Raw genomic sequence first — 6,934 nt, 5'->3', positions numbered from 1 at the left:
CACATTTCATTACACCAAATACACAAAATAATGTTCTTTTTAGCAACATCATATGACCCCTTTAACCCATCCAAGTGTGCACACACAGCAGTAAGTAGTGAAGACACACCCGAAGCAGTGGGCAGCCATTTTTGCTGCGGCGTCCGGGGAGCAGTTAGGGGTTTGGTGCCTTGCTCAAGGGTCTCACCTCAGTCGTGGTATTGAGGGTGGAGCAGTGAACACACACCCGGAGCAGTGGGCAGCCATTTATGCTGCGGCGCCCGGGGAGCAGTTAGGGGTTTGGTGCCTTGCTCAAGGGTCTCACCTCAGTCGTGGTATTGAGGGTGGAAGACAGTGCTGGTCATTCCCTCACCCCATCTACAATCCCTGCCAGTACCGAGACTCGCAACCTTTGGGTTACAAGTCAGACTCTCTAACCATTAGGCCACGACTTGCCCTCTATAGAAGAGGAAAACGCTTAACGTGTAAATAAACACATTTTGGGATCATATGCATATCTGCACAAAGTGTGCTTTACAATTTTGTCTTTATCATTGTCTTGGTACATTAAGCGTTATTCGTGTTGAGCGTTGTATAATGTCTCTGTTCAAGTTCTGCTAATACACAAGCAAAGTGAGAGTTATACTCACAAAGGAAACGTTAATTATTAAGCCAAACAAAATCAAAACTTTCAAAAACACCCAGCAATGTGATTATTTTACTGAGTGATTTACTATCCGGCGTCTTCTCGTCATCTCCATGACCTGCTTCCCTTGGTGTTTTTACACATAGGAAAGACGAAAAAACATTACATTGTCCAGTTCTCTCAGAACGATGATCTGAGTTACTATTGCAATTCTCGATGCAGCATGAATGACATACAATGGTGACATTTTTCACAATCAAGACAGAAAATCAAACTGCTGCCCTAAACTCAATAGCGGAAAGGCAGCGCATCCTACCAGTATGGCGGATAAACAAAGCAGTTTCCCAGAACTCAACGCTGTGTGACGTCAGCTTCACATCTCTCTGTACAGGTTATTTAATAAAACAATTAACGTTACAAATCGAATCTAGACCACGTAATGTATTTGGTAGCCGTGAAATATCTGATACATATATAATAAAAATTATGATAAATCGCTTGTAAAACGGGATATTGTACAGCCAGTTATCACAAAATAAAGCCAATGAGGGTTTATTAAGCAATAATGACAAGCTGACTGTACATGATCTCTTACATATTAACAGGTAAAGAGAGAAATATTATTATCTTTATTGCTATTTTAGATAGACAACACATTGTTATTTCAGTAACTGTGTGCATCCTGTATTATTATACACCAGTACTAAGGGCAGAGCTCACAGGGCCTCATCCATAGTTTGTGGGCAGAGCCCTAAACTCCTCGAATGGATTTTATTCTCTCAAATGCCTTAAACTATTATCCTAGTCGACTTCAAAAAATTTAAACATCCACAACAACACATACTATAACATTAACGTGGTTTGTTTAGATTTTTTTTTTTAAACACGCCCTTAAGAATAAAAACTCCCGACATATTTGTCCTGATACGAGACGTGCAGCTAACGGCTAACTAGCATTCCCCACCAAAGTTTTCAGGATAGTGTCTGTTTAATACTCTTAAGTAGTCATCAACTCTTTTGTCCTTTCATGACGCTTCTAAATTCGTCAAAAGATGACTAACCAGACGTCTACAAGAAACAAACTGGTGTTTATTTAGTGTCAAATGAAACGACAGAAACAGAAATATCCCAAACATTCCAAGAAGTTGCGAAACGAGCTAACAATGTAAGGTTAGCCACAAACACAAACTGCGCCTTTCTGTCTTTCTTGTATTCACAATATAGACGTAAATAGAACCAATTATGAGGCAAATTCACTTTTATATTTGTTAATAATGAAAATAAATGGCATTTAAAGTATCCAGAAAAAAGCTAAACATACTCACCAAACTGTTGAAATTCCTGTCAGACTCAAAATGGAGGGATGAGACTTTTAAAATGATGTGGTAAAGTTTTTTCGCGTGTTATAATCCCTCCCAGCAGCTAAACAAAAGCCAAAAGATATAATCCACTAAAACCTGACTAAAAGAGCCCGTCTGAATGATAAATGTAAGAGTCGGCGAAGTGTTTAGGAGGAGTTGAATGCGGAGGCTGATGGCGGACTCCCAGCAGTCGCTCAGTGTTATCAGGTGTGTTCGGGAGTGGCTCGAGAACTCGAGTCAAGTTCAGCTGAGCGCGCAGCGGGGGACATTGAAACACAATGCTATCGGATTAAAAGGTGTGAAAGGAGATTTAAATATGGCGAAATTTGTGAAGGGACTTTTTTTTACACTGTTGTTGACTCAATTTAAGAGGAAATGTGCATATTCTTTAATTTTCTCTCGCTACTTACTATCAAGTTTCAATTCAGTTCAGCTCAGTTCCTGTGCTTTATTTATTGGCATAACAACAGTAGGCTAATTTTGTTTTACATTTTCATCATAACTTTTATAAACTAAGCAACAATATGTATAATGAAGAAAGACAAATACATAAGAATTATTTTTAAATTACGCCATTTCCAATTGCCTTTCATGCAGTGTGTAATGTAGCTGTATGTGAATGTAAACGATCTGCAAAGTTGTAAAGCTGAAAGTGCACGATAAATAAAGTTATTGTCTCCCAAAATAAAGAATGGACTCTGAACAGCTGAAACCAGTCGTTCGTAATTAGAATCCCACTTCCGGGAAGGCTACGCGTCATGGGGTAACACATTTGCATGTTCTACATTGGCGGCCGCGAACAACTTGACCCCGCCCACAATACGTCATTCTACTGACGACTGTTTCTCTAATTTCGGGGAGTTCAACTCAGGATTCACAAAACGCTTGCTGTTGAAAGATGGATCAGTATCCTGTTTATTTGGACCAGCTGCTCCACTGAATCACAACCTGTAAGTATGATAAATAATAGATGTTTATATTTTCTATAGAAAATACAGAACTATTGAAATAGGCATATCGTTTCCGAATTGCGCTGTACGCCGTAGACCAATCACAAAAGACTAGGCCATCTGGCCAATCAGAGCAGAGCAGGCTCACGGAAAGGAACAATATTAGGAACCGTAAAAATGGCATAATAGGGGCACTTTAAATAAGGTAGATAGCTAGATAGATAGATAGATAGATAATTTGAGGCGCATTTCAGCTGGTCAGGCTGGGTGGCCTGTTTGCCAAGCAGTTGAACACCAGGTTGGTTAGGCTGAGAGACCAGCAAACCAGATTAGATTATTTTAAAATATCTTTGTAAACAACTCATTTTGTGTTTAGTTTGCCTATTATTAATAATGATACTTCATTTCGTGGCCAAATTCATCCTTTCTTAAAAATCTATATGTGAAAAAGAGGGAGAAGGAAATGCAGTGAATATATGAGCAGCTGGTATGAGTTGGAAGTTATTGAGATGTGAGTCCCAGGCGAACTGTAGCATGAATAGTAATAATCTTACATTTTCAGTGGTTTATTTGGAGAGGGCATAGTGCTCTACAATACATTTATATTTACATTTAGTCATTTAGCAGATGCTTTTATCCAAAGCGACTTACAATTGGGGGATACATAAAGCGATTCTTCTTAAAGAGGCAAACAGATACAGGAAGTGCTTGTAATACCAAGTTTCTAGACATTGTTCAAATAAGTACAAGCTAGAAAGAGAAGGAATAAATAAAGGGAGAGAATTTTTTTTAATTTTTTTTTTATGATGAAGTCAAGTAGCTTCGAAAGAGATAGGTTTTCAGCTGTCGCTTGAAAATTGTCAGGGATTCAGCAATAGAGCCAAGTGGATGATAGTCATTTAATTTATTTTGTATTTTCTAAGAATTCATAATGGAACATGCCTTGCGTTTTATATTTTAGCTGGACTTTAAATTAAGTTATAGATAAGATTGTCATATTCATCTTTGGAGCAGGATGAACCTCATATTCTGTTTGAATGGTGTTCTCAATTTATCTTCTCTATCAGTCAACAGAGGGAGAGAGGGGCCACTCTGGTGAAGGAGTAATACAACTATCATGAAAATCATACCTTAACCTCTAGTGGAAATTATTACATATGTGCATGATATGTGACCCTGGACCACAAAACCAGTTTTAAGTCGCTGGGGTATATTTGTAGCAATAGCCAAAAATACATTGTATGGGTTAAAATTATTGATTTTACTTTTATGCCAAAAATCATTAATACATTATATTAAGTAAAGATCATGTTCCATGAAGATATTTTGTAAATTTCCTACTGTAAATATATAAAAACTTCATTTTTGATTAGTAATATGCATTGCTAAGAACTTCATTTGGACAACTTTAAAGGCGATTTTCTCAATATTTAGATTTTTTGCACCCTCAGATTCCAGATTTTCAAATAGTTGTATCTCAGCCAAATATTGTCCTATCCTAACAAACCATACATCAATGGGAATCTTATTTATTCAGCTTTCAAATGATGTATAAATCTCAATTTAGAAAAATTGACCCTTATGACTGGTTTTGTGGTTCAGGCAGGGTCACATATAGTTCCGCTGACTATGTGTCATACAAGGCTGTGGTCATGTGCTGGATAGTCCGTTTGGGGGAGGGTAGGTGAACAGATGTGTGAGAATTTAACAGACTTTATGCACAGCTAAGCAATTTTGGTAGAGGAGGGGACTGCATTGTGGATGACAAGTACTTTGTCTTCACAAGCCTGGATACCATTGTGAAATCTAATGAGCAAATCTGCCAGACTTTTTTTCTTGGAGCTTAATGAAGTGGAGGAGCAATAAGCAGGTTATTGGATGGGGCCAGATGTATTAAAAAAATAAACACGTGCATCTCACCCATAATGGCAATATAGAAAAGATGACGGTGCATGAAAGCGGATGTTTTATTCTCTTCAATATGTTGTTTTTGCATCGAGTCTGTCTGTTTTTTACTGTGTCATATGGCATTTTCTAATTTTCTCTTTATGGGAATATAAAACAGCATTGGGGTAATTGAGAGCTGTGTTAATTTAGCCCTTAGAAATTCATATTTTCCGCAAGTTACGCATCTCACGGTTGTTGCCCAATGGGAAACTGCTGCGGTTCCCTGAAATTAAAATAAATAAATAACTCTCAGACAAATCAGGAGAAGCCAAGTGGACGTAATAACAATTAGATACGCAGAGGAAATTGCTTTAGTGGTAGAGCACAGACAATAATCTAAACTTAGTGGCTAAGGAAGGTAGAGTGCATTAACAACAACGACTTCTTGTTCTTCAGGTAGGCTACTGGAGGAAGAAAAAGCCCACTAAATTAGTTGGTTGGACAAGACATTAATTAATAACTTCCAGAACCTCTGTAAATATACAAATAATAATAATCAGGTTTTGTTGTTAATGTGGATCCTTCAAACGCTTGCTGTTTCAAACTTAGACCAGTCATTAAGGTGTGAGAGTGCTGTGTTGAAATCCAGGCTAAAACAGTAATGTCCCTTGCTCCGCAGTTAACAAAAGTGGCCATTTTTAGCCATGAGCTCGTCTTCCATTGCATAATTTATCCTTTTACTTTCTTCATTTGTATAATGCTTTAAACTATCCCTTTAAGCTAGTGGTTCTCAGGTGTTGGGTTACAGTTCTGTTCTTAAACAATTGCAGACATCAGGGAAAAGCAATGCTAATGATGCAAATGTAATCATGCCTAGTTAGGACGGCAAAATAAAAAGGCATAGATTTTAAAAGCCAGGGAAAAAGTGCTTCCCATATTTTTATTTGATTTTATTCATTTATTTATTTATTTGATACCACAGGCTGTGCATCCATTTAACAGTATTTTGGCACAAAATCAACATTTACTTGGTTAAAACTAGCCAATTTAAGAAGATGCCACCATGGACAGGTTGCTTGAGATCCCTCATCGTCAAAAATCATGCACAAAACTCCATAAGCTAAGGGGGGAAAAAACAGATTACATTAAATACGGGTTCACCTGCTGCTAGGATAAACATGGTTTGTGCCAACAACAATGTGATTTGTGCAATTAATTATTGGCAGCCGAGTACACGAAACCATCAAAATTCATGAGACCTTTAGAAACCAAAATTGTCTGCTTCCTTTTCAGCATGTCATGTTAATCGTTTTGAATACTGCTGGGCCAGTTCATAACGATATTAAGTATTTGATTTTATGGACTATTCCTTAATGTTGTACGATAAACACTTTCTGATTCTCAAAACAGTTGAGACTCATTGTCATTGGCTTTTACAAACTCGTCAAAACTGCAGATTTAGTCATAATTATTGCATAGGTTAAATAATAAATCTTATTATGCAAAATAAGTATATGCATAAAGATGCTGTAAGCGTAATATGTGTTATAGGTATCTATGGGTGTATTTTTGAAAATAAGGCACAGGTTGTGATAAATTATTCCTTGTTATACTGAAGAAATCTACATGTGTGTCACTCTGAATGAATAATAAATACCTCCATTGCAATCAAATGTTTAAAGATGCTATGTTCCTTATGGGGGCTCTGAAGAATTTTTCCCAGGAAGGGGTTCTTGTGTGAGAAAGTCGGTAATGACGACTTCACCACACCCTACTGAGTCATCCTGCAGTCTCACATAGACTACTATGATGCCGTCAGTGGGAGCCCTTATCAGCATGGCACAGTCATTTCCATGGTCGTTGCATTCCTCTATGTTATTAGTAACGTTTGCGGCCGTGTTCGGGAGAACATCACTCACAGCCAACCCTGAAGCCATGGATCAGTACTGCCTTTCACACTAACAAAAGCCTTAGAAAGTCTGGGCTTCATCCCAAACATACACACAAATAAAAATGAAACTTGGGAGTACTAGCACACAGAGTACTATGGAATTAATGAATATAATAAAGTGATCCTGTCCGCACTGAGATTTGATGTTTCTCATAATGAG

At 37.6% G+C, this 6,934-nt stretch overlaps 1 protein-coding gene across 1 annotated transcript in view; it reads right to left on the bottom strand.

Annotated features, from left to right (window-relative positions):
- Nucleotides 1–2,334, bottom strand: part of ctnna1 (catenin (cadherin-associated protein), alpha 1) — a 126,193-nt gene extending 123,859 nt beyond the window's left edge. Inside the window, exon 1 of the mRNA XM_016440004.1 lies at nt 1,951–2,334. The gene's annotated coding sequence lies outside the window, so the exon portion shown is untranslated. The remainder of the gene's footprint in view (nt 1–1,950) is intronic.
- Between the last annotated feature and the right edge of the window lie 4,600 nt (nt 2,335–6,934).

The sequence above is a fragment of the Sinocyclocheilus anshuiensis genome, unplaced genomic scaffold (genome assembly GCF_001515605.1).
Source record: "Sinocyclocheilus anshuiensis isolate Anshui unplaced genomic scaffold, SAMN03320099.WGS_v1.1 scaffold103, whole genome shotgun sequence".
NCBI lineage: Eukaryota > Metazoa > Chordata > Actinopteri > Cypriniformes > Cyprinidae > Sinocyclocheilus > Sinocyclocheilus anshuiensis.
Note: the sequence above shows the minus strand (reverse complement) of the source record. Positions and strands in the feature narration are given on the sequence as shown.